This window comes from Heterocephalus glaber, unplaced genomic scaffold (assembly GCF_053883595.1).
Source record: "Heterocephalus glaber isolate CG9 unplaced genomic scaffold, H.glaber_assembly_v1.0 deba00001504, whole genome shotgun sequence".
NCBI classification, from domain to species: domain Eukaryota; kingdom Metazoa; phylum Chordata; class Mammalia; order Rodentia; family Bathyergidae; genus Heterocephalus; species Heterocephalus glaber.
In genome coordinates, this window is record NW_028258324.1 from 42,271,419 (window position 1) to 42,298,163 (window position 26,745).

At 39.4% G+C, this 26,745-nt stretch overlaps 1 long non-coding RNA gene across 4 annotated transcripts in view; it reads left to right on the forward strand.

The window, feature by feature from the left end:
- The window catches only part of LOC106009238 (uncharacterized), a 601,717-nt gene that overhangs the window by 175,760 nt on the left and 399,212 nt on the right, over positions 1-26,745 (forward strand). For all 4 annotated transcript variants that reach the window (XR_015440937.1, XR_015440935.1, XR_015440936.1 and 1 more), the window contains 3 exons: positions 2,491-2,613; positions 3,076-3,140; positions 7,892-7,920. This is a non-coding gene — a long non-coding RNA (uncharacterized LOC106009238). The remainder of the gene's footprint in view (positions 1-2,490; positions 2,614-3,075; positions 3,141-7,891; positions 7,921-26,745) is intronic.

Here is a 26,745-nt window from a genome sequence, read left to right on the forward strand (position 1 = left end):
CTTTTTTTTTATTGTCATACAAATACACTGATTTGTATTATCTTACTAAAACCTGTTTTAATGACTTTATATATCCAGTTTACTCAATAAATTATAGCTATGTTTCTTAGAATTTAACTTTATTTTCAATAAGTAATGCTTCAAGTACTTTAAAAATCAAAGAAATATGAAACATTACAATTAAAAATCCTCCATCCCAGTTCCTATATGTTCACTCCCATTATTAATACTTAAATTTAATTGTGTGTATGCATTTGCTTCTAGATTATTTTTAATATTAGCAAATATAATTTATATGTTTCCCCCTGCATACATTAAGGATGGTCAATTGCTATTTCATATCTTTTTTTGCTTTTACATAATATTAAATTTAATAAATTATTTTAACATTATAACAAAAATTGCAGGTGACATAAACATCAAATACACACAATGATATCCTTCATTTTTTATGGCAGTATCATAATAGCGATTTTATGGTAGTCAACAGGCACAATATGTTATTTTAACTATTTCACATACATTAGAAACATATTTTAGCATATTTTTTGAAACCATTCCAGGAAATCTGTATTTATTTCATTTCCCTTAAAGATGACAAAGCTATGTCTATGTATTGTCTCACATCTCACACATTATATGGGATGAGTTGTCATTTTAGTCTGTCAGAATCACTACAACTTTTGCTCTTAAATCTAACAGATAGTGTATTTCAGTTTCAAAATACCACATTCTATAGATGAACAATTTATTTAGTCAGTACTCTACTGAAACAAGGTTATTTCTTAATTTTCATTTCAGTGCAATCAGCCCTGAAGTAAATAATCTTGAACAGAAAAACATTATGTGCATATATATCTGTTGAATAAATTCTTAGAATTCAATTCCTGAGTCAAAATGTAGATTCTCTTGTAATTTTGATAGATATTACCAAGTTACATCATTAGTGATTTTTAATTTGTATTTCCAAAAACAGTGACTTTGTCTTTATTTCCCCATAGTCTTTCTAACACAATGTGTTATCATTAAGAATTTGTTTCTCAATAGGAAAAAAACTGTTATCACAATTTAGCTCTCATGTCAGTTTTTCTTATTATGAATGAGAATGAGTATTCTTTCAAAGTAATATACTAATAGTATTTGTTTTTCTCTTCATATCTTTGCCAATTTTTAGAAATTGGTCTGTAGGCCTTTTCTTGAAATATTTAGGAATTAGTTTTCTGTATTTTTAAATATATGATTAACATTTTTAAGGTTTATATTTCTTTAAAGTAGACTGTTTTACATTTGCAGAAAATTCAAGCAGAGAGTACAGATAATTCTGTATATTCTGTACCCAGTTAGTATTACTATTATCCCTTATTATTATCGTACATTAGTATATTGCTAAAATTAATGAACAAATATTAGGACACTATTATTCAGTAAAGCCCATATTTACAGATTTCCTTGCCTTTTACGTATTTCTTTTTTTCTGTTCTGGTCCCCATTCCAGTTACTGAATACATTTAGTCATCAGGTCTCCTTAGGTTCCTCTCTGTTATGAAAGTCTGTCAAATTTTCCTTGTTTGTGATGACCTTTACAATTTTCATGAGTACCATTCAGGGATTATTTAGGATGTCCCTCTATTGGAATTTACTGATTTTTTTAAAACACGATTACTTTTGGCTCTGGGTCTTTGGGAGGAAGGCCTAAGAAATAGAGACTTATTTTCATCTGATCATATCAAAGGTGTATGTTGGAAACATTATCATCACAGGATGGAGATCTTGATCACCTGCCCAGGGAAGTATTTGTAGATTTCTTGACTATGAAGTTACTCCCCTCCTTTCTAGACTACATTCTTTGGAAGAAAGCACTATATATAGCCCTCACACTTGACAGATATCTATCTACATAAATTATTTGAATTGTTCTGCATGGGATATCTATTACTGGAGGTTATATATTTATTCATTAATGTAAATCAGAAGTTAGTCATAGTCTTTTAAAAATACTTTGAGTTATAATCCAATAAACTTTATTTTGTGGCTCAAATTGTTCCCAGTTTGGCCATTAGGAGATCTTTCATTTGCTTTCTCTGCTACTTTCACAAAACCTCTGTGTTTGCTTTGTTGTCTGAGTAATTTCTAACTCTGTAGTCCTAAAAGAGGGTCAGTCTAATTTTTTGCATTTCATTAAATCAGCCTACCCTTCCTTGAATCACCTTTTCCTCAAGTATTCTTTTTTTTTTCCCTTAAATTCTTTTATTGGTACATTTTAGGTATACAATATGTTTACATTTGTCATTGGGTGCTTGCACCTGTACATGATGTATCTTGGTTCTTTTTTTTTCCCCATTACCTGTGCACCCTTCACCCCCTCCACCCTTCCCTATTTACATAGACTCTGTTTCCTTTTTTTTCCTTTCTCACAATTTTTCCTTTCCCTTCTTTTCTTTCCCCTTCCCCTCTCACCACCCCTACCCCTTTGGACCTTCCACAACACAGAACGTCTGAGAAATTTCATGAACACCAAACCAGCACTCCAAACAATTTTAAGCAATAATCCTAGAAAAAGACAATGAAAGTCACAACTCCATGAGGCCCAACAGAGGGAAGCCACCAGGCAAGGTAAGAAACTAAAGGGACAAGGGGAAAAAATAAGAAATAAAAGAGCCAACAACAGTAAAACATCATGACAAGGATGAGTGAATATCTATCAATTATAACCATCAATATCAATGGCCTCAATTCACCAATCAAAAGAAATAGACTGGCAGAAGGTCCTCAAATATTCTTGTTTATTGTTTTTGTTTTATTGGAGAATGATACTCCACTAGGAGGTGAAATGTGGATGTTATGTGTGCTTGTTTCTATTGAAGTCTTATAGATTTTAGGTCTCTCAGCTGATATATATTAAGGGAGTATACCACTTTTGTGTAGGTGTGAGTGTATAATTTTATTTGCAACCATCTGTATCCATACTAATTAAACATGAGTACAATGAACATGAATGCCAGGGAGAGAACCATTAACTCATACCTTCACAAAAGCTGAAGTATAACCCTAATGTGCCCCTTCTTTTGTGTTTAGGTTTGAAAGCTCCACTCATTTCCAGGGTATTTACATCAGTAACTCACCTAGCCCTACTTCATCTGGTGAGTTTGTTTCTTACATTCCTAATGCAATTATATTTTCTTGTTACAATCTACTTTCCTAGGATCTCCCAACCTCCTTTTTACCAACTTTCTTCTTCTTCTTTTTTTTAAATTTGTATATATTTAGTAGAATGGCTAAAATCCAAAATATCGAGGGAAGGTTGTAGCACAATAAGAACTCCCATTATTGTTGCCAAGCATTTATAATGACTTTATTCATAATCACCTAAAACTGGAATCAAGCAAGATAGCTGAGGTTCAAAGTTTCATGGGATTTGGTGAATACATAATAGTACATAGGACATTTTCAAAGTCCTAAAACTTCCTCACTTGACATATTCAAACTTTTCTCCATCCAAATTTCAGGGAAACACTGATCTTCACTCTCTGTAGTTTTGTAGTTTCTGATATATACTGGAATTAGATTCAGATTATCTTTTCCAGAGAAGGTACTTTTACTTAGAAATATATATTTAGATTCCATGTCTGTTTTTCTGTGACTTGATAGCTCATTTTAATTTTACTGATATCCCCTCACATAAATATACCATAGTTTATTTAATTATGCATTTTTTGTTTTGTTTCATTTTGTTTTTTGTTACGGGGATCAAACTCACCACCTTGCACTTGCATGGCGTGGCACCACTGAGCTAAATCCCCGGCAAATACAATTTCTCTCTCTCTCTCTCTCTCTCTCTCTCTCTCTCTCTCTCTCTCTCTCAGAACCTGGGATTGAACTCGGGACCTTGCACTTGCCAGGCAGGCGCGGGGCCACTGAACTAAATCTCCGCCCACTAATTATGCAACTTTTGAAAGCTATCTTGCTTGATTCCAGTTTTAGGTGATTATGAGTAAAGCGATTATAAACAACTGGCAACAATAATGGGAGTTCTTACTGAGCTACAACCTTCCCTCAATATTTTGGATTTTACCCGTTCTACTAAATGTGTAGTGAATCTCACTATTATTTTTTAAGCAAGACAATGTTGTTAAAAATCTTTTCTTTTTCTTTTTCTTTTTTGGCAGGAATGTGGGGTTGGGAGGCTATCATGGTGATGTGCTCTAAAGCTTGAGAGAACTTTATTCTGACCAGTAATCAACATTGTAAAGTAAATTACTTAACAGAATTAAGGACAAAAATAAATATCTTTCTTTTTTCTTTTCTTTATTTTGTGTGTGTGTGTGTGTGTCTGTGTGTGTGTCTGTGTGTGACTGTATGTACTGAGAATTGAACTCAGGGTCTTTTCATTGAGCTAGATCCCCAGTCCTTTTTTATTTTCACAGTCTCACTAAGTTACTCAGTTTTCCAGGCACATTACGAGGTGTTTTAGTGACCAGTTGGTCTTTTTCAGGCACTTAATGTCCCATTCAAAGACTTGGGCAGAACAATCAATAAAAGTGAAATATTAACTTTAAGGCAAAAGAAGAAGAAAAAGAAGTGTAAATGAAGTGTTCAAGAAGAAAAAGTGTTCTGAAAAGAAGTGCTCTGCAGAGTGAGTGTGGCCAGTTAAAGTAGGAAAAGAAGTATGCCTTGCAGAGTGCATCAGGGCAGGCTGAGAAGACTCACAGTAGCCAGGAGTTTAATGACCATCATATTTTATATCCTCCTTCTGACATCAGATCTAAGCCACCCCATTGAAAACCCATTTGATCTACTGCCATAAAATTGGTATTAATTACAGGGCTGGCTCAGCTTGGTCTTGTGAAGACCCCATCCCAGAAAAAAGGAAGAGACCATTTTCCCTGATTAACAGGTCTCTGCAACTGACAGGTCACAGCCAATTGCCCCAGCCACTTTGCCTTGCCCTAGTTTCCTGCCTCAGGCAGGACAGAAACTTTAAGTTCTGTTTCAGTTTCCTAGAGTGGTGGAATTACAAATGTGTACCACCCCACCCAGCTTTCTTTGTTTGCCATTGGTATGTCTTTGGTGAGGTATCTTGTTATGAGCTTTTCTCCATTTTTTAAAAATTCACATTGTTTGTACTCATTATTTAAGAATTGTTTGAATATTTAAGCCTGGCATGGTGGCTCAGGCCTATTATCCCAGCAGCTGGAAGGCTGAAGCAGGAGGATCACTGAAAACTCCAGGCCAGCATGGGCTGCATAGTGAGTTTAAGGCCAGCCTGAAATATATGCAAGATCCCACATCAACTCTGCCCCCACCCCCAAAAAATACTTTGAATATTTTGGATACTGGTTTGTATGTGTCTTGTAGATGTCTTCTCTAAGTCTGTTTTTTTTAATTTTTATTCTGTTTTCACAGGAGAAGTTTTTAATATCATCGAAGAGCAACTTACCTAATTTTATTTGTATGGATTATGCTTTTTGTATAGTTAAAAGCTCATCACTGAACCCAAGGGCACCTATTTTGTTAGAAATTTTATTGTTTTGCTTCTTATATTTAGATTTACTATTATCAGAAGTTCAATAATAGTGAATTGATCAATTAAGTTTGATTCTTTCTTAGACCTTGCATTTCTGCTCATCTGCTGTCTACTACTTTTTATGGTGTCCTTAACATACTAATCATAACTACTTTAAATTCCCTGATATTTTCAAAATCTAAGTCACATCTGACTTCTTTTGGTTTTTTTAGTTGTTTTTATTTTCCTTTCTATTTTCACATTTTTTGTAAAATTTTCTTGAAAACCAGACATGACACATTGAGTAAGAGGAAGTAAATAGACCTTTACTATTAGAGTTTATGTCACTATGCCTAAGAGTTGGATTGTCATGTTTCTTGGCATGATAGGTATCAGATGTTTCAAAATGCTCTGATATCCTTGTGTTTGATTATCATATTGCCTGGGGTTTCCCATAGAACTTTCCCTTAGATGGAATCTATACCTTGCTGATCTTTAAGCATAATCTATTGTTCAAGTGGTATAAAGAGTGAAGAGAGGAAACATTCTAAAATCATTTAATTTGTCTTTCCCTGAGCCTATGTCTTTGGGCTGTGACTTCACAAATGTTTAGCTCCTTTCATCTCTGGGTGAGATAAAAAAGCTGAAGGTGTTACAAGTATTGTTTTTTCTTTGGGATGAGATTCCAGTGAAGTTTTACTCTTGAACTGTCTTTTTTGGGAAGAACATGCAAGACGTATTTCAAAATGGTTTCCCCGCCGGAGATTTAGCTCAGTGGTGCTGCCGCCTGCCTCACAAGCGCAAGCTCCCAAGTTCAATCCCCAGCACACACACACACAAAAAAGTGGAAAACAAAATAGTTTCCCCTATGTCTTGCCAGAGATGTTAGAGAAATTCTTTTAATTTATCTTTAAGAAGATGGTGTGATTCTTGAAGTAAAACCACGGAAAAATAATATTCCTAAAATTGTGACCCTCAGAAATTTCTCACATTCATGATAATCCGTAGTCAGCATCTAACAATTTGCCAATATTATTATTAAACTATCCTAATACTTTATAGTGCCAGTTCTGGCTTCTCCGTGTAGGTTAACCTCAACTATGATTCTCTGTGTTCACCTTTGTCTCCAAATTTCTGGGTAGCTTGCTTCCTCGAAAATGTATTCTGAAATTGATATGGGGATAAAATAAATTAATCAAGGGAAAAGGAAAATATTTCTAGAAGTAAGCTCATACATATAAGACTAAGCAACCAGTTGAGATAATAAAATTTATAGTGTGCTTCTGGATTTTATTTGGGAAATTTGTACTACTATTTGAGATTATCATTTTAATGTTGTGCACTCTGCAAGTTTTGGCTTAATGGTGCCTTTTCATGATTAATTTTAAAAATACTTACTGATTTTTAATTTATCAATTTGTTATTTTGTGCTTTCTGTCTTATTTGTTTACTTGTTTGGCCTAGTTCAAAGTTGCAAGGATATTATTGTCTATAAAATTAAAACCAGCAAGCATTTCACCACTGAGCTACATCCCAGTCTTCACATTTATTTTTTATAAATACTCTTGTGTCAATGTTCATTTTTTATATAGATAACAAGGCTTATAAAAAAATCTACATTTGTCGAAAATATTTTTCTTTCAATAAGGATTTCTCTTTGTGCATTTGTCAATTGCCTACTGTTATATAAGTGACTGTATTTTACTTTTCCGATCGATTTTTCAATGTGCTTCTCTTCACACCAGTACCAAAGTATCTTCTTTGCTATTTAATGTAGTTGTTGGATAGTGTAACTACTCCAATTTTCTCTGCTTTTCCAAAATTAGATACTTTGCATTTCCATATAAATTTTAGAATACATTTGAGAGCTTTAATCAAGAAACAAAACAAAATCAAAGAATAAAACTAAACAAAATTAATGGGGGGAATTAGTAGAGTGGAATTGTATTGAATCTGTGAATTGGCTCAAGGAGAATTAGCACCTTTACAATACTGATCTTACGATCTCTTACAGTTTTTATTGTTGAAGCCTTGCTCAATTTTCATTCCATTAATTTGTTTCTTTTTATGGTATTGATGGTAATAACAGTTATTTTATAATATTTATAGGGCCGGGAATGTAGCTCAGTGGTTTCGCTGCCTGCTGCGCAAGCACAAGGACCCAAGTTTGATCCCCAGTACCCCCCCAAAAAAGAAAAGAAATATAATATTTATATACCATTTTGTGTTAATATATAAAATACAAATTATGTTTACATATTAAGAATGTTTTCTGAGACTTCTTAATTCACCTAGTTGTTTTAAATACCTTGGCATTCTCTCTATATATAGTATCACCTTTAAATTAAACAATGTTCCTCCTCTTTTTTTCCTTATTGCACTGACTAGGAACTCTAGCAGAATGTTGAACAAAAGAGGTAAGCATTAGTATTTTGTCTTGTTATTAATTATTAGAGGAAATTCAAAATGTTTTACCAGTAAATGTAACATTAGCTGTAATTTTTTGTCAGACCCGTCTTCTCTTCTTTTATAGTGTTTCCCTCTATTCCTTATTTGCTTTTTATTTATTTTTTTTTCCATTTACCTTATTGGTGCATTTTAGGTATAGAATACCATTACATTCACCATTGGGATCTTGTACCTTTACATGATGTATCTTGGTTCTTATTTTTTCCCCATTCCCTTGCCCTCCCTTCACCCCCTCAACTGACCCTTCCCTATTTACAAAGACTTTGTTTCCATTTTTTTTCTTTTCTCATATTTTTGATTTCAAGTTCTTTATCAATCTTCCACTCTTCCATTAAGCTTTTGATTTTTATGTTGTACTATTGTATATATATTATATATACATATATATATATATATATATATACAATTGGAATTGGTTTACAGATACTGCATTGTGCATTGTGTTGAGAAGTTTTGTATGTTTATGAAACCTGTTCTTATATAATGTCTCATCATGCTGTAAAGGAGGAAAAATATTTATTTCTCAACTCTCATGAATTCTTAGTTTGAATAGACCCCTATAAGAAATGACAAATTAAGAACAGAAAATGAATAGAAATATATTAATGTACATTTCCTAATTCAAGGAAGCCATCACTGGAATAAACAATCCTCAAAGGTGGCCTTGATTGCCAGCTCATAAAGCATCTTTACAAAGAATAATACATTTTTAGTAAAGTGATAAGACAAAGGAAAGAGAATGTGCAGTTCTAGGTATGGAAAGTTGTGGGAAAGCACTTAAACAGCAGTAAAAGGCTACTTGATGGTGATTGAATGTAGACTACATGCTGCTCCTTCCAGGCTGATAAGAGTCTAAAATTGTCTTTAGTGGTTAACCTTTCTGATAGCTAGTACACAGGAGAGGAGGAATGCATTTTGTCTTTGTAAATTACTTTTAAGCATAAAGAAGGAGGGCAGAAAGCTTTCCTCATCAGCTTCTTAACTGTGTTCAGCTGAAAAAAATCCTTAAGTCATAAAAGCATACTTGGGCATAGTATAGTCCAGTTTCCCAAATAGGAATTGTCCTTTCCAGGTTTTGGTATCTGAGCTTGTGTATTCTGGTCACATTAAATAAATTGGGAAATGGTCCTTCTATTAATATAGAAAGAATTTATTAAACATTAGTATTATTTTCTTATAATACATTTGATAGAATTTATGATTGAAGATATATGAGCCTGAAGATATTTTAGTATATGTGCTGCTGAAGCAAGCACAAGCCTGAAGATGTTTTGAAGGGGATTAATGACAATGTATCTTTTACTGTAATTTTTTTAAAAATTTAAACATTCACCATATAGTGTCAAACACTTGTATTAATTATAACTTTTGACTAAAGTAACTAACTTCTTTTTCAAATGGCAAACTAAGAAGTAGATTACTGCTGGGCTTGGTGGTGTATGCTTGTAATCTGTAATCCCAGCGCTAGAGAAGTTGAGGCAGGAGGATAGCAGGAGTTCAAGGCCAGCCTGAGGTACATTGTGAGTTCAAGGCCAGCCTGAACTACACAGGAAGGCCTTGTCTCAAAAAAAAAAAAAAAGGAGATTACTCAGTTTTGTGATTTATAAATAACTTAATAGACTAGCAACTTTAGTTACTGAAACCATAAAAGTCAATGTGATGTCATTTTAATTTGTGAACATGAACTCATTCATTAACATAACCCAAACATAAATGATCTAAACATAAGAAAAACTACATAAACTTGAAATGTTGTCTTTGCTTCAGTATTTAATCATTAGTCTCTTAAAGATTACAATGATTATCTTTTTATGAAGCCAATATTAATCCACAGCTTAAGTTTACCTAAGAATTTTGAAAGCTATGTCCAAACTGACTTCCTATGAGATATAATTGGTATTGTTTTAGGTTTGTCATAATTTTGTTTTCCTTTTTTTATACAAATTTACCAGGTTTTTATAATTTTAATTATATAAAAGTAATATTAGCTAATTTATCCAGTAAATCAGTATAAGCATTTAGAAAGTTTGGATTAATTACCCTTTTCATGAAAATATAAATTTAAATATTTTTAAATGTATGTATAAACATAAAACATTAAAGCCATGCTGATAAACAAGTCAAAAGTATAGAGATCTATTTCATATTTTAAAGGTAAAGTATTAAAGCAGCCTGATTTATCCAAAGATTTATTTTGATCATGTGAGCTTGGATTTTTAAAGCAATTCTAATCTAACAGTTTCTGCAAAAATAATTTAAAATGTGATGTCTGGTATGCTTATGGAATAATAAACTTACTCTTCTTATTTTCTGTAAAATTTAAGAACTATCCCTCTAATAACAGACAAATTAAGAAATGAAAAGTATAGAAGTTTAATTTTTAAATGACAAAAGCTTCATAAGAAAATAAAGACATAAGAAACAGTTATACATAAGTGCTTTATTAAGTAGTAATTTTAATGAAGAATTAAGAGCAATGAAGAAGGATACCATGGGGAAAAGATACGATGGAAACCTTACCTTGGGGAAACATAGCAAGGCCTATTTGTTCTGACTCTTCACTATGACCCTTTCTTCTTCCCTTCAGTAATAAAGAGAGCACATCTCACCTGAGGACTTTACAGCCTATTTCAGGGAAAAAGGGAAGTAGAATGGTTAAAGAGCCCTTCCTGCTTTATATTTTTCTGAAATTCTTTCACTTTAAGATGTTCATATACCAAGATGCCATAGTTTAAAAAGCATCTCCTAAAATACATTGTAAGGTAAAAGGGCCGAAGACCAAGACCAGACCAGACCAGGCCACAACAAGCCTTTATTAGGGGAATAGATCTGCCGGGCTGTCTCTGAACAAAGGAGAGACAAAAGCAACATGGCCAGGGCTAGGAGAGTCTTTTATAGAGGCAGTGGTGGGGCTTGTAGGGGCTGAGGTGGGGTTGAGTGAGGTAGTGATCAGGGAGTGGAGGAGCCGGTGACATCACTAGATGGTAGGAGGTGAGTGAGTATTAGGTTACTCTCTAGGTGGGACCAGGGGCATGTTGGGAAGAAGGGTTTGTTCTTTGGTGGGAGCAACCATCTTGGCATGATGTCACACAGGAGAGGGGGCAAGGCACCATAGGAAGAGGGCAGCTACTATACATAATAGCTGCTGAGGTAGTGGGAGACCTATCATTCCAGGCTTTTGTTTTATGACAGTTGGGCAAAGGTCTCTTCTTCTGGAACTGCTTCCTGCTGACCAGGGGTGAAGATTGGGGCTAGACCTGGATCTGATGAGGCCTGTAGCAAGTGGGGACCTCTTCTATTTGTCATGCTGGCTGGTACCCTGCCATGATGAATTCCATGACTGTCTGGCTGGTGAATACCCTCATTCGTTCCTGCAAGAAATTTTGAAAACAGCAAACCAGACAGGGTCCGAAGAGTAAGATAAGGCAGATGGTGACCAATGGTCCTATCAGAGGAAGGAGCCAGGGCAGCCAACTCTGTAGGGAAAAGAGATTTTCATTTACCCAATTGTTCATGCATTGATCAATGTTTGAGGCCCTTTCAGTGAGCCTTTTTGCTGCATCTAGGAGTATACCCGATTGATTTGTATAAAAACAACATTCCTCTCCTAGGAAAAGACATATACTGCCCTTCTCTGCTGTAAGGAGATCTAGCCCCCTTCTATTTTGGAGAGTGACAGCCACTAAGGAATCTGGTTTTGTAAAGTTGTGATTGATCTAGCTATTTCTTTTAGGCTGTCACTTAGCTCTTTAGAGAGACTTTGGAATTGAGTTAGTGAGGTAGCTAGGCCCCCTACTCCTGTCCCTAAAGCAGCAGTGATGCCTAGTCCTACAAGTAAGGGTATTAATTGGATAGCTCATCTATGTCTGACCCTTGTTTTTGTTGGCACTGATAAGTTTGATTGTTTGGAGCTATATCAGTGTTAGGGCTGAGGTAAACTAGAGTGCAAGTCCCTGTCCAGTTAGTTGGCAGGCACAGGTGGGCTGAAGTTCCACAAAGGAAGAAGATCCCTTGACTGGGTAAACAGAATTGGTTGTGTATGTTGAAAAGATGTGTGAGTTTGTTATTCTCCATTTCCCATATTCCTAGTGTTCCTGCCAACAGCACCTGTTAAGGGTTGAAAAGGTCTTTGGCATGAGATTTGTTGGGAATTGTTTGTCCTATTTTCCCATTGGAGGAAGAATCTCCTGGTATCAACCAGAAGCCATTCTGGAAAATGGTTAAATGTTGGAATAAGGGGGCATTCTGAGACTGAGGGGGCTGTGTTGCAAGGAGTCCAGGGATGTATAGTCATGCAAGGCATATGGCGACCATTGCAAAACCCAGAATTTTTGTTGAGAAGACCCTGTGTCATAATTTTTGGAGCCCCAGTGAAGTGGACAGGCTGAACAAAGGGGGCATCTTGGGTGACCTTGTAATTAGTATGACCTGACAAGGCCTGTAATTGTGACATGTAATTACACTTCCAAGAGGGAAGATGTCCCAACATGGAGCCCATGAACAAGTTACGCTGAAAGCAAAGTGGGGCCTGAAAGCTCAAGATGATGTTATCAGCTATAGGTCCGAGTATAGGCTTTTCCTTACTCTCATATAGAGACAGGTTAGCCATGTAAGATTGAAGGAGTTGGGGTGCACAACCTGTTTGTGTTTTTCTTGTCATATCAGTGATGTGAAAGTCAGTGAGGGACTGTTTATTAAATAACTGCAAAGGGCCTCCCATCTTATACTGAGGATGGTAAGTAAGATTGGTTGTAGCCCAGACTTTTGTAGGTACCGGGATGGCTGTATAAGAAGCAGTGGATAGGGACATACAGAGCCAACAGTTACTGGCTAGTGATGGGTTGAATTGATTTAATAGGGAGTGGGTTAGCTGGAGCATGTTATCTAGATAGTGTGGAAGTGAGGAGTGAGTCAATTGGAGGTCATTGTATATGTGTGTAGGGTTGACGGGTAAGGGTGGGGCCATGGAAACTGCATGTAGAGGAAAGAGGAAGATGGAGATGAGGGCACTTGGGAGAATTGTGATGTGGACCCCATAGTGTATGATGGAATGGTGAAGAGTCTTGTCAAATGGAAGAAGAGAAGAGTGAAGAAACATTTTTGTGTATTTGTGAAGACAAATAAGAATACCAGTAAGGGTGATAATTAGGTAATAGGTTACCATGAGAAAAAACCTTGTGAGGGAGCCCTAATGACAGCTGTTAGTCACCCTTTATAAATTACTGTAGACAACCAATAATACTAATGAGGGTAATGATGAGGTAGTATATTGCTGCCAGAATACATTTGTCTATGGTTTTCCAGTCTCTTGGGGCAGTGGCAGTGAGCCCGATCCCAAACAGAAGGCCTGAAATAATTAATAAGAGAAGGCTGAGGATATCTGTAGGTAACCCTGTGTATATGGAATCACAATATCCCATGGGTCCCTTAACAAAGGGAAATGTCTTGAGGCAGATGAAGGTGTGTGTACAAACACCAAATGAGGAGAAAAGAAAAGAGCTCTATCTCAAAACATGAAAAATCAGCTAGTGCTCCCTGTAACCAGGGGTCTGTTACCCACTGGAGGATTGTCTCAGGGATGTTGTCCTGTGGGCAGCACCAAGCGACATTTTCCAGAGCACACTTGAGGAAGACCTAAAACTGCTGCTGTAAGAGGATGTACATCAGTACTACCCAGGAAAGTCAATTGGATTTTGAGCTGATAAGGTTAGAGATGTCAATGAGAGAGAGAGAGAGAGAGACATTAACTTTCCTCTGGAATCTGTGTGAGAGTATGGAATAATCTGAGTTTAGTAGGTCCTGTGAGAATGGAGGAGTATCTGGCAGTGTTAGATTTTTGTTCAGGCTGTTTCATCTGGGAATCTGGAGGGGCCTTTTTTATCCTGGAAAGATGGAACCAGGGGACTCTTTCCTGGAGTTTTACCATAGTAGAAGTTATTAATGAAACAGTGAAAGGTCCCTCCCAAAGTGGCTGGAGGGGTCTTGGGGACAGGGTCTTGAGATATACCTGGTCACCTGGAGAAAGAGGAGGAGGATGTAGAATACCTGATGAGTCTGGAAAGGGGAGGGTTTGGTTAGCCAGGGTTTGAAGGAGATGATGGGCATAATTAAGTGTTGGGATATAATCAGCAAGTGCTGGTGATGGGTCTGGTAAGTTAGAAAACAGGAGGGGTCGTCCATACATCAACTCAAAGGGAGTTAAATTTAATGGCTTTTGTGGTGTTGAGCGAAGCTGCATGAGAGCTAAAGGAAGGAAGGCAATCCAATTTTGTTTGAGGTCTATTGAGAGTTTAGTTAGTTGAGTTTTAATTAACCCATTGGCTCGTTCTACCTCGCCTGATGATTGAGGTCAATGTGGGATGTGTAGTTTCCACTGTATATTGAGTGTCTCTGTTACCTGTCGGGTGATCTGAGAGATGAAGGCAATTCCGTTGTCTGATTGAATGGAATATGGAAGGCCAAATAGAGGAACGATTTCTGTTAGGAGCACATGAACTACAGCAGCTGCTCCTTCTGACCTGCAGGGAAAGGCCTCTATCCACCCCGTGAAAGTATCTACCAAGGTTAGAAGATATTTAACCTTTTTTACAGGTGGCATATGTGTGAAATCAATTTGCCAATCTTCCTCTGGTAGTTGTCCCCTGGACTGGTGAGTCTTTGTGTGTGTTTGAAAGCCACCTTGGGGACTGGTGGTTGAGCAAAAGGGACAGGCCTGTGTTATTGTCTGTGTGTATGTCGTTAAGGATGGGTGGAATAGAAAAGGCCTGAGAAGGTGCAGGAGGGGTTGGGTTCCTATGTGGAGTGAGTTATGTATGTCAGTGAGGAGAGGAATTATTTGATCATCAGGTATGACATGGCATCCCCGATATAGAAGCCAATCATTTCTTTGTGTAGCACCCTTTTCCATGTATTTGGACTTTTCCTGAGGAGAATAGTTAGGTTTTAAGGGTGGAATGATTAACAACTGGTTTTGGCTTTGGGGAACACATTGTTGTGCCATGTTGTGGGCAGTTTGATCTGCTCTGTTGTTTCCCTGAGCTATAGGAGAGGAAGATGATTGATGTCCTTTACAATGAATGACCCCCACTTGTGTTGGGAGGGTGGCTAGTTGGAGAAGGGCATGTATTAGACATCCATTAATAATGGGTGTCCCTTTTGTGGTCATAAGGCCTCTTTCTCTCCAAGTGGAGTTATGAGAGTGTAGGATGTGGTATGCATATTTGGAATCAGTATAAATATTGCCTTACCTGTTGTGAGCTAAAGTAAGAGGTCAGATGAGTGCAATTAATTCTGCTTGTTGAGAGGTAGTGTTGTATGGGAGTGTGTTAGCCTCAATGGTCTGTGTGAAAGAAACTATTGCATATCCTGTCCCCTTCTGGCCAGGCACATGGGTGGAAATTGAGCTGCCATCAATAAACCATGTGAATTCTGGATCTGAGATAGCCTCTGAGGAGACATTAGGGAGGGAGGGAAGAAGGTTTTCAGTTGTTTCTGTGCATAAGTTGGAGAGTGTCTGAACGGCCTCAGGAAGGAGAGTGGATGGGTTAAGGGAGGGGTAGGACTGAAGAGAGAAAGACAGGTTTTCTATAAAAGTGGTATGGAAGAGCTGTAGCCTAGAGGGGGACAGGTGTGAGAGGCTATAATGAGTGAGTAAGTCCTGTAAGTGATGGTGTGACTTTACTGTCATTGGTTGGCCAAAGGTAAGTTTGGAACTTTCTTGGGCTAAGAGAGAAGCAGCTGCCAGAGCGCATAAACATGTAGGCCAGCCTCAGACTGTGTAATCAAGCTGTTTAGACAGGTAGCCAATTGGAACAAAGTGTGATCCTATGTTTTGTCCCAGAACTCCCAAAGCCAATCCTGTTCATTCAGTGACATACAGAATGAATGGCTTTTGAAGATCTGGGAGAGCCAGTGCTGGGGCAGAGAGGATAGCAGCCTGAAGCCTGAGAAATGGTCCCTTGATAGAAGTATTATTTATAGGTTCATTTGTGTCTCCCTTGGAAGCATCATACAGGGGTTTAGCAAGTAGACTGAAGTTTGCTGTCCATAAGTGGAGAAAGCCTGTGAGCCCCAGGAAAGACAGGATCTCAGCCTTGGAGAAGGGGATGGGGAGGTCCCGAATAAGTTGTTTGTGGTCCAAGGTGATCTCTCATTGCTGATATGAGATCTTAACCCCAAGGTATTGTACTGTGAGTTGGGAGAGTTGGGCCTTGTCCCTGGAGACTCAATACCCCTTTTTATATAAGAAATTAAGTAATGAAGCCATGTGTTGCTGAGAGAGTGTGAAGGTGGGGCTGCACAAAAGTAAGTCATCTACATATTGGAGCAGCTTAGAGGGAGACAGGTTTAATTTTAAGAGGTCAGTAGCCAAGGCCTGTCCAAAGAGATGTGGACTATCCCGGAAACCCTGTGGAAGAACTGTCCAAGTAAGTTGTTGAGAGTGTCCCATATCAGGGTCAGTCCATGTGAAAGCAAAAAGATTTTGTGAGTTGGGGTGTAGGGGGATGGTGAAAAAGGCATCTTTGAGGTCTAGAACCATGAAATAACGTGAAGAGGAGGGGATATGGGTCAATAACATGTAGGGGTTAGGAACAACAGGGTGTAAAGGAAGTACAGCAGAATTGATGGCTCTTAAGCCTTGTACTAATCTGTAGGAACCATTTGTTTTTAAAACTGGAAGGATAGGAGTGTTGTAGGGGGGAGTGAGTTGGTCTGAGAAATCCCTTGTTGAGTAGACTGGTAATTACAGACTTTAATCCTTTTAAATGTTTTAAGGCTAAAGGGTATTGGGGAACATTTGGAAATTGAGTGATATCTTTGAGAGAGATCTGAATGGGAGGGTGATGTTTAGCCACAGAAGGGGTGAAGGTGTCCCAGACTGAGGGGTTAATATAAAGCTCCTTAAGAGAGGGTGAAGTTAGATTTGGAGTTGAATCTGTCAGGGGGGCAGCCAGGAGCAGCAGAATACTGGTAGAGTCTGAATTGGCTGAGTGAAGGGTGAGTGAAGCCCTAAATTTAGTTAAAATATCTCTCCCCAAGATGGGGGTAGGGCAGCTAGGAATAACCAAGAAACTATGTGAAAATGTACTGCCCAGCAGAGAACAAGCTAGGAGTGGAGTACTTAGTGGGCTTGAAGGTATTCCCTGAACTCCCACGATAGTTACCATGGAGGGATGTGTATGGCCTGAGTACTGTGGTAAGGCCAAATAGGTAGCCCTCGTATCAAGTAAAAATGAAATAGGCCTACCTGAGATACTGACATTTACCCTGGGCTTATTGAGAGTGATGGCCGTGGGGGCTGTAGATGACCCTGGGCACCATCAATCCTCTGTCACCAGGCTGATGAGCTCTGACAGAGATGTCTCCACACCTGCTGACTGGGTTTGAGGAGGGGATGGCCTCTTACGTCTTTGGTAAAGGAGACAGTCAACCCTAGAGTGACCCGGCTGCTTGCAGTCGGGACAAGGGCCAGGCGGTGGCTTGGGATTGGGACATTCTTTAGCCCAGTGTCCAGTCTAATTACACTTAAAACAGGCCTGAGGAGGCCCATCATGAGTAAACGTCCTTTTGCAGGATGGTGGTTTACCCTGTAGGGCTGCTGCCAGCATCTGGTAATTGGCCACTTTTTGTTGTTTTGCTTGTTCCTCACAGTGATTGAACACCTTAAAAGCAACACTGAGGAGCTCAGTTTGTGTGGCTTGGGGGCCCTCCTCAACCTTTTTTAGTTTTCTCCTGATGTCAGGGGCAGACTGTGAAATAAAATGGGTGTTAATAACAATCATGCCTGCCTGAGAGGTGGGATCAATTTTGGTATATTTTTGAAGAGCATCAGCCAACCTAGAAAGAAACTGTGCTGGATTTTCTTGGGGTCCCTGAGTTATTTCCCTAATTTTATCGAAATTAACTGTCTTTTGTGAAATTCTCTTTAACCCTTCTCAGAGACAAACAATCATGCAGTCTCGGAGATCTCTGCCTGGGTCTCCATCCTGGTAAGTCCAATCAGGTTGAGTATCTGGCACTGCCTAGGTACCCATTAGTCTAGTTGGATCTGTGGCATGAAAATCATCTGCTGCTGCCTGGGCTGCCCTCCGGACCCTCTGGCATTCCTCTGGGGAGAGAGTAGTTGAAAGAATTGTATAAATATCTCACCAGGTCATATCATAAGACTGAGTAAGTTAGCAAAATTCTTTGATATAAACATTGGGATCAGAGAAAAAGGAGCCTAGGCATTTTTCAATTTGAGAAAGGTCAGAGAAAGAGAAGGAAACATGTACTCTAACAATGCCCTCAGTCCCGGCTACCTCTCGGAGGGGCATCTGTGTGGCTAGGGCTGATGGTGGAAGGGTGAGATAGCGAGAACGGGTGTGGGGCGGGGAGATGTGAGGTGGAGGGGATGTGGTAGGAGGAGGTAAAGGAGGGTCACAAGATGGTGGAGGAGGCTCACAAGATGGCGGGGGAGAGGAAGGAGACAAAGGAGAGGTACAAGATGGGGGAGGAGGAGAGTCACAAGATGGCAGGGGAGAAGGGCCATGTGGTGAGGTGGAAGGAGACAAAGGAGAGGTACAAGATGGTGGAGGAGAAGAAGCATGGGACGAGGCAGAAGAATTTGGGGAGTTATAAGGTGGGGGAAGCGCTAGTGGTGAGTGATCAGCTGGATCAAATGAGTCAGAATCAGAAAGAGTAGAATCGGGAAGGATGGACTGTGATGCTTGGGCTAGGAGTACTTGAGAAGGAGATCAGGATTGACAGAGGGAGGGTCAAGAGTGTAGGTAGAAAAAGGCTTGTATGTAGGGGATTTCTGACCATTTGTCATTGTGCTGACAGAAGTTGTGTAAATTATACAGTATATTAAAATCAAAAGTGCCATTTTCAGGCCATTGAAACCCATTATCTAATTTATACTGAGGCCAAACCTTATTACAATAGAAAACAAGTCTTTTTGGCTTAAAGTCTGGTCCCAAAAATCTGAGGGGTTTAAGTTGTGCCAGGAGGTGGCCCAGAGGCATTGAGGGAAGGGGTTTGGATTGTTGGGCTCCCATGTCAGGATGGGTGAGGAGGAGGAAGCCCCCTGGGAGAGGGACAAAGAGGAGAAGTGTCCTTGTCTCCTTTGACAATCTCTGAGTTAGTCTCCCAGAGCAAGAGAATGAGAGGAGCTGGGCCAATGGGACATCTCTCAGGGGCACAGTCCTGGGCCCAGCAGCTGTGGGGGTTTCTCTGACCAAGTGCTTGGATTTCTGAGAAGTCCCCAGAGGGAGAGAGAACGAGACAGAGAACCCGATGAGAGGGAGGCTGAGCTGCCTACTCACCCAGAGATTGGTGACCTGTGTGGATGTGTAGTGTCAGCAATGGCAAAGGTAGAAAGCCCCTGCAGGTCCTGGCAACTGCAGATAGGGTTGGTCCAATGGAGATGGCCAAAAAGGCCAATCAACCCCATCCTGAGGGGGATCATCCATTAATGGACCATCTAGCCTCCAAGTCACAGTACCAGAAATGTAAGGTAAAAGGACCGAAGACCAAGACCAGACCAGGCCACAATGAGCCTTTATTAGGAGAATAGATCTGCTGAGCTGTCTCTGAACAAAGGAGAGACAAAAGTAACATGGCCAGGGCAAGGAGAGTCTTTTATAGAGATGGGGTGGGGCTTGTAGGGGCTGAGGTGAGGTTGAGTGAGGTAGTGATCAGGGAATGGAGGAGCCGGTGACATCACTAGATGGTAGGAGGTGAGTGAGTATTAGGTTACTCTCTAGGTGGGACCAGGGGCATGTTGGGAAGAAGGGTTTGTTCTTTGGTGGGAGCAACCATCTTGGCATGATGTCACACAGGGGAGGGGGCAAGGCATCATAGGAAGAGGGCAGCTACTATACATAATAGCTGCTGAGGTAGTGGGAGACCTATCACACATCACTATCATAAAGATAGTAATATGTTAGTGTTAAATTGTTTTAAATACAGAATTTTAAACAATGATTTATAAGGTGATCATGAAAAAATATTTAGTTCAACTCTTTCTATTTATGTTCTATAATGAATTGACATTTGTCTGAATATCTAGATAGCTTTCTTGACATTAATTTTGTTATTATTATAATGAGAAATCTATACTTTGAAAAATAAGAAATTTACAAATAGTGAGATACATGTATTCTTTAATGTTGGATGTTTTTTGTATATAAGGAAACAATTTCCTGATACTGTACTGGTTTTTGGTAATCTGATTCTTTAATTATGCTTTGCTAAAATTTTTCATTATTGCTCTTGCTTCAGCAGCACATATACTAAAATTTTTCATTATTTTCCATGAGTTTAAATGTAAGAGCCAAGCAAGTATTTCAAAATGTCCTTTTAAATATACAAGGGCCAGGCATGACGGCACATATCTGTAATCCCAGCACTATGGAGGCTGAGGCAGGAGGATTGCTGCAAGTTTGAGGCCAATCTGCGCTACATAGTGAGTTCAAGTCCAGGCTGAACTACATATTAAGATCCTGTCTCAAAAAAAAAAAAAAAAAAAGAATAAATAAATAAATACTATACAAGAAAGGCCACCATAAGTAATATAAACAATAGTTAAGCCCCTTTGTTTCAGCTTAGTTTTATTGCTATCACAGAGAAAAATAGTCATAACTTGTCTTTACAAAGATACAATTGGAAGCTGGGTATAGTGGTCTGTGCCTGTGATTTCAGCAGTCTGAGAGGCTGAGATAAGACAATGTCATGTTTGAACCCAGCCTGGGCATCTGAGAAATTTATGGAGACTGTTAGGTATTTCAGAGCCTCCACAAAGCAAGCCCCCTCCTCCCCCTTTCCCCCTGCCCTACTCTGGCCACAGAGAGCAGGGAACTTCCATATAACTAAGGCATGACCTCCCTTTGTTAGTGACTCTCTGCCTAGTTAGAGACTTTCTGCCCTGCCGATTTCATGGTCAGATGTTCCAGTAAGATAGGGGCTTCCCGAAAATGGTTACTCCATCCCCCCCAACTGAAACCTCTTGCTACATACCCCAGCTCCAATCACCCACCCCCACCAACGGACTAGTGCTCTCCCACCTGCAAAACCCCATATAAGCCTCCAGCTCAGCTCATGCTGCTGCTGGTCTCCATTTTGTGAGTCAGCCCAGCAGGCTGCAGACTGCCGCCCCAGTAAAGGCTTGCTGCTTGAACATTCATGTGTGCCCCTTCTTTGGCGACCCTTTAAGAGATCCTGTCTCAAAATAAAAAACTAAGAAAAAAAAGGAAAGGAAAAGAAAAGATCCAATTGGAATGCTATATTTGAGCTTGTTTTTGCATTAATGTCAAAATGTGGACTATTCTTGTTAATATATTGGACTTCAATTTACATTTTTTCCCCAGAACTAGTATGGATAAAACTGAAAGTCTGTTGCTTTAAAGTACTATACTGACTGCCATTGATTTTCTTTAAGAGATCAGTGGAAAGGAAAAAGAAAGGAGAAGTACGAAGAAGACAGACTGTTGCCAGGGAAAGTAAAATGTTCATTTTACTCAAAGGCAAGTGAAAGTGGAATATATAGCAAATATTTGATAGTTTGATGTAATCTAAAGGAAATTTAAAGATAAAACAAATATGGTGACCCTCTTTATGTTCATCTTCAAGGGTATTCTCTGTGCTTTACTTATGTCCTGTATTTGTAAAGATAGATCTATCCTTATCACTCTCCCATTCATTCTCTCTTGTCATTAGAACTTTCAGAGGCAGCCTTTGTCATCATTGACAAATATTCTCTTGTCTTTTTATCAGATCTTTTGATATGCTTTCTTTCTAACTCATAGTCTAAATCTAAAGCTTCCTTTTGCTTTCTCTTTGGAATGTAGTTGAACAAAATTTCTTTACCCTCTTTTTTTTTTTTTTTTTTTTTTTTGCCTTCTTTGTTCCACTGACCTTTACTTAGTCTGATATTTTATATAATTGTGTGTAACAGATGCTTTGGGTTTCCAAATGTCTCTCTTGCTGTTGTTCTTGTAATGTTCCATTGGTAGAGGAAATACTCTCTTGGAATTTCTTATCTTTTCTATTTCATTCACCTTGTAATTGTTTGTCAATATTTTTAAATGTCTCAATAAAATGTTCAAAACTAACTTTCAGATAAAAGATAAAATTGACTCTTTCCTCTGCTAATCCTCATGAGGTGTTTTTTTCTCCTCATATGCTATGTTATATTTAGCTTCTAATCATAAACTATTTGTGAGAAACTTGTGAATCAGTTGTTTGTGTTTAATTTGTGAGCAACTTAGTTTCAAGTTTTGGATGTGTAGTCAAGTTGTGGCTGCTATTCTAGATTAGCTTCTAAATATTTCATTTTTTTATTGGAATCTCTATGGTGATTATGTTTTAATTTATAGATTTTAAGTTTCTTCTTCACAACTAAAACTGGAAGTGTGATTAAAATATTTCACTAATCAAAACATTTATATTAGACAGGCATGGTGGTGAATACTTATAAATTCCAGCATTCTTGAGGGAGGAGATTAGAACATGGTCAGCTCGCTGAGAAAATTGGTGTAAACTGTCAATTACAGTGGTCCAGGAGACATGTGCCCAAGTCCTGCACCTGGAAACAATTAGAACGTGCTATCATCAACTCTTCTCACAAGCATGGCCTAGATCTGAAATCAGTCAGAGAAATGGGAGATAAATAAGTCAGCTGCCATTTAGCTCTTGGCCTTTGTCTTTTCCCACTTCCCTAATGGCCCACTCTTACTCTGTAGAAGATTTTTCTTTTCCTGCTTTTAATTGGCCAACGCTCTGCAAAATATATTTATTTTTCTACCTTTAAAAAACATAAAATCTTGCTATCTTTTGCATTTTCTTGACAAATTCTTTGTTTTGCACAGCAAGAACCTAGAAACTGTCTCTAGAGGGAGTCCCCAACACCACAAATACCCTGATAACACAATGAGTGCTTAGGCAGGAGAATCAGAAGTTGGAGCCCAGCCTAGGCAACTCAGTGTGACTCTGTTTCAAAACACAAAACTACAAAACTATAGAAATGTAGATCAGTGTTATGGCTCTGGTTTCAAACCCTAGTACTGAAAACATAATAAAACAAAACAGAAAACCAAAAAAAACAAACAATTTACATTAAACTCTATATATTCCAACTTCCTATGCTGTTTTAAAAATCATGTAATTATCTTAATCTCATACCTAAATTCTTAAAGTTCATCATAATATTTTTTAAAAGAGTAACATATACCTCTTTAAAATTCATTACCTCAAATAAAGCTAGCTTGTTTTAATCCATTCTGGCTGTTTTTTTAAAAAAATACCATAGACAGTGTTAGTTTTAAACAACAGAAATTCATTTCTCTGAGGTCTGTGGGCTCAAAAGCCTAAGATCATCAGCTGGCAGATTTGTATCTGGTGAGGGCTTATTTTCTGTTTCATAGGTGGCACTTCCTCACAACAGTCTCACCTAGTAAAGGGACAAGGGACAGCTCTTGGGCACTTCTAATAAGGGCATTAATACCATTAGAATGACACTAAGGTATATGCCTTCATGATTTAAACACTTCCCAAACATCCCTAATACTTTTGAACTAAGCAAGTTAACCAAAACCTGCCAATAGCCTGTGCCTGAACATTACCCCTTTTCCTCCCCAGATTGTTTGTTCAAAGTGGTAATTTAACTAGCACCTAACTTGTCTTGTGGTTAAGAACAAAGGATAGGACATGTTATAATTAGCCATAATCATAGAGATAGGAATTTCCTGCCAGATCCCCCAAATTGGATTTTAATCTAACCTGCAGTCTGCTTCTGTACCCCTATGCTTATTCAAAGATGAGATCATGACATTTCATTGTGTGGTTTTTCCCTTTAAAACTGGGTTTTGGGGTAGAGATTTAGCTCAGTGGTTCTGGTGCCTGACTCATAAGTGCAAGACCTCGAGTTCAATCCCCCTGGTACCAACCCCCCCCACACACACACACATAAAAACTGGGTTTCTTTGCTTGATTGGTACCAAGGAAAATGGGAGCATGAGTTCATCCTTGGTCACTGGCTAATTAAAGAACTCTTTTAATTTGGATATTTTCATGGTGTAGGCTTCTTTGCTGGGACAGAACACTTTTGGAGGCCCGGATGAGACCTCTCCACCACCGTGGGTTGGTGTCCCACTATGTCTCCTGGTGTGAGCAGCAGGGTGTAGGGGAGGTGCCCCCTGAGAAGTTCCAGGGCCCCACATCCCAGATGCTGGTGGGAGGGACATGGAAGGACCACCAATCAAGACAAAAATTTTGGAGTCCTCAGGAATCCTCCACTTGAAGGTAAGTGTTTCTTGTTGTCTGTGGTTTCTTTTGGGTTTTGGGAGAAGGACCACCCTGACTAGGCCCTTCTGGACTGTTCCATGTAAAAGTCGGGACTCTGCCCAGGGAAGTCCCTGGGGTGATTGAAGACTGGAGATGAGAGGTTGGCAGGTGACCGTCAGTGACCAGTAGTGGTGATCACAGGCAGCCAAGTGCTGGCTGAAGGTTTTTGTTTCATATCTGGTCGTGTCTTGTGTCCACGTCATCTTGGACCTGAATTCTTTTCCACTCTTAGTGAGAGGAAACTATGAAGGGATAAGATAGAGTTGATTCAGAGGCTTGGTTTTGGTCAAAAGAATTGTCCCTTTAGTCTTGGTTTTATATGTTTGGTGCCTCCTCCATGTCTAACCTCTTCTCTTGGTCTTGCATGTCACAAGGTCAATTCCTCCTGTAGCATCTGTGTCTCAGGGAGTGATGAAGTTCTCCTAATTCATCTCTTCTGTCATTTGCCTGTTTTATCTCTTGGAAAAACACCCTCCTTCATCTCATACCATGAAGATTTGTGAGAGGACCTCTCCAAAAGCTTCACATTTGTTTTCTTATTATCTCTAGCTGCAGTTACATTGGGCACTCAAATCCAATAGGTTTCAGACACTGGTGCCTGGCCTTCATTTGATTTCTGCCTTCCTTCAGTTTCACCATGAGGGGTTCCCCTCCTTAGAGGAACTCTGTCTTCCAGCCCTCCTAGGACCGTTAAGGGATAAGGCTTTTGGGGAATTCTTTTGTTTTGAGGAGTGGTGTCATCACCATCGCTGTGGTCACCTAAAGGAATATCAAGGTTTGGGTTTTCAACCTACTCCATTCCCCAGCTTGTCCCGGTGCCTCCTTTGTAAGGAGAGGTTGACTGTTGCCCTTGCCACTTATAAGGGAGGCCTTTTTCTCCTGTGTCAGTCCTGTGTCTCTGGGGCTGTTGGTACCTCTGGCACTTCCCTTGGAAACCCCCTTTTGCTCCATCCTTGGGCTCTCATTAACCCTTAATGGCCCATTTTTGGACTACAGGTCAACTTTTTGGACATCCAGGACATTACCGATTCACCTACTATCTCACCATTCCTCAGACCAGGACTCCTCTTGAATTCAAGATTCCTTTTGTTCCTTTTCTTGACTGCTTGTCTGATTGTGTTTTTTTTCTTTTAATATGGAAGCTTCTCAGGTTAAGTCCCAAACTCCCCTCCAATGTATGTTGTCTCACTTCTCTGTGGGTTTTTCTGACCAATACAGTATGACTATGAAAAAGAGATCACTGTGCTCCCTGTGTGAAGTAGAGTGGCCCACCTTTATTGTAGGCTGACCAGATGTAGGGTCTCTTGATCCTTAGGTAGTCTGAGGTGTATGGGATGTAGTGACCCAGAAACCAGGCCATCTAATCAGTGCCCTTAAATTGACTCATGATTGTCACTAACCCTTCATCCTCTGCCTTGGCTTTGAGCTGGTGCCATGAATTGGCCCTAGTCAACTGCTCCACTCCTGCAGTGCCTGAAACTCAAGGACTCCCCTGGGTTCTGTCACTGTCAGATGATGAGAATGCTGAATTGCCTCTCCCATAATAACCCCCTAGACTCTGGCTACCCCTGAAGTCTCTTCTTCAGGACCCTCAGTCCCCAGGGAGGTTTTTCCCATCCCCCAAGTTCTCATCTGAGTTCTCAGGATCAGGCTGCTTGGGGAAGCTCCATGGCCCCAGAAAAACAACCTACCACCCTCCTTCCCTTGAAGGAGGTACCTCCCTTGGGAAACTCTGACTGTCCTTTCCTAGTATATGTCCACTTCTCTTTTTCCAATTTGCATAATTGGAAGTTCCAAAATCCTCCTTTTTCTGAGAAGCCTCAGGTGTCATTGGATCTCATGGACTCTGTCCTCCAGACCCACCAACCTAACTGGGATGACTGTTGGCAATTACTGGCAATGCTATTTACTGGGAAAGACAGGGAACAGATCAGAGTAGCCACTTGGAAGTCTCTGGTTCCCACAGGGAACTGGAGGAGACCCACTGGGTGGGAATTAACCAGGCTTTTCCTTACACTGGACCCGAATGGAGGGCAAGTAAGTACAGATGAGGGAAGGGAGGCTTTGAAAAAGTATCACCAGACTCTAATGGATGGGCTCTGAATGGCGGCTTGGAAGCCTATTAACTTGTCTGAAACCACTGAGGTAGTTCAGGGGCCAAATGAGACTCTAGGAGCATTCCTTGAGTGACTCCTGGAGGCTCTCCAGCTGTATACTCCTTTGGACCCATTGGCCTCTGAAAATACCCGGGTTGTAAATTTGGCTTTTTTTGGACAGTCCTCTCCTGACATCAGGAGAAAGTTACAGAAATTAGAAGGGTTTGCAGGAATGAATACTTCCCAGTTGCTGGAAATAGCCCAGAAGGTTTATGATAATCTAGACTCAGAAAAACAGAAACAAGCCAAGGTAGCACCCTGTAGGGAACAGGGGAAGGGGACATTACCAGAACC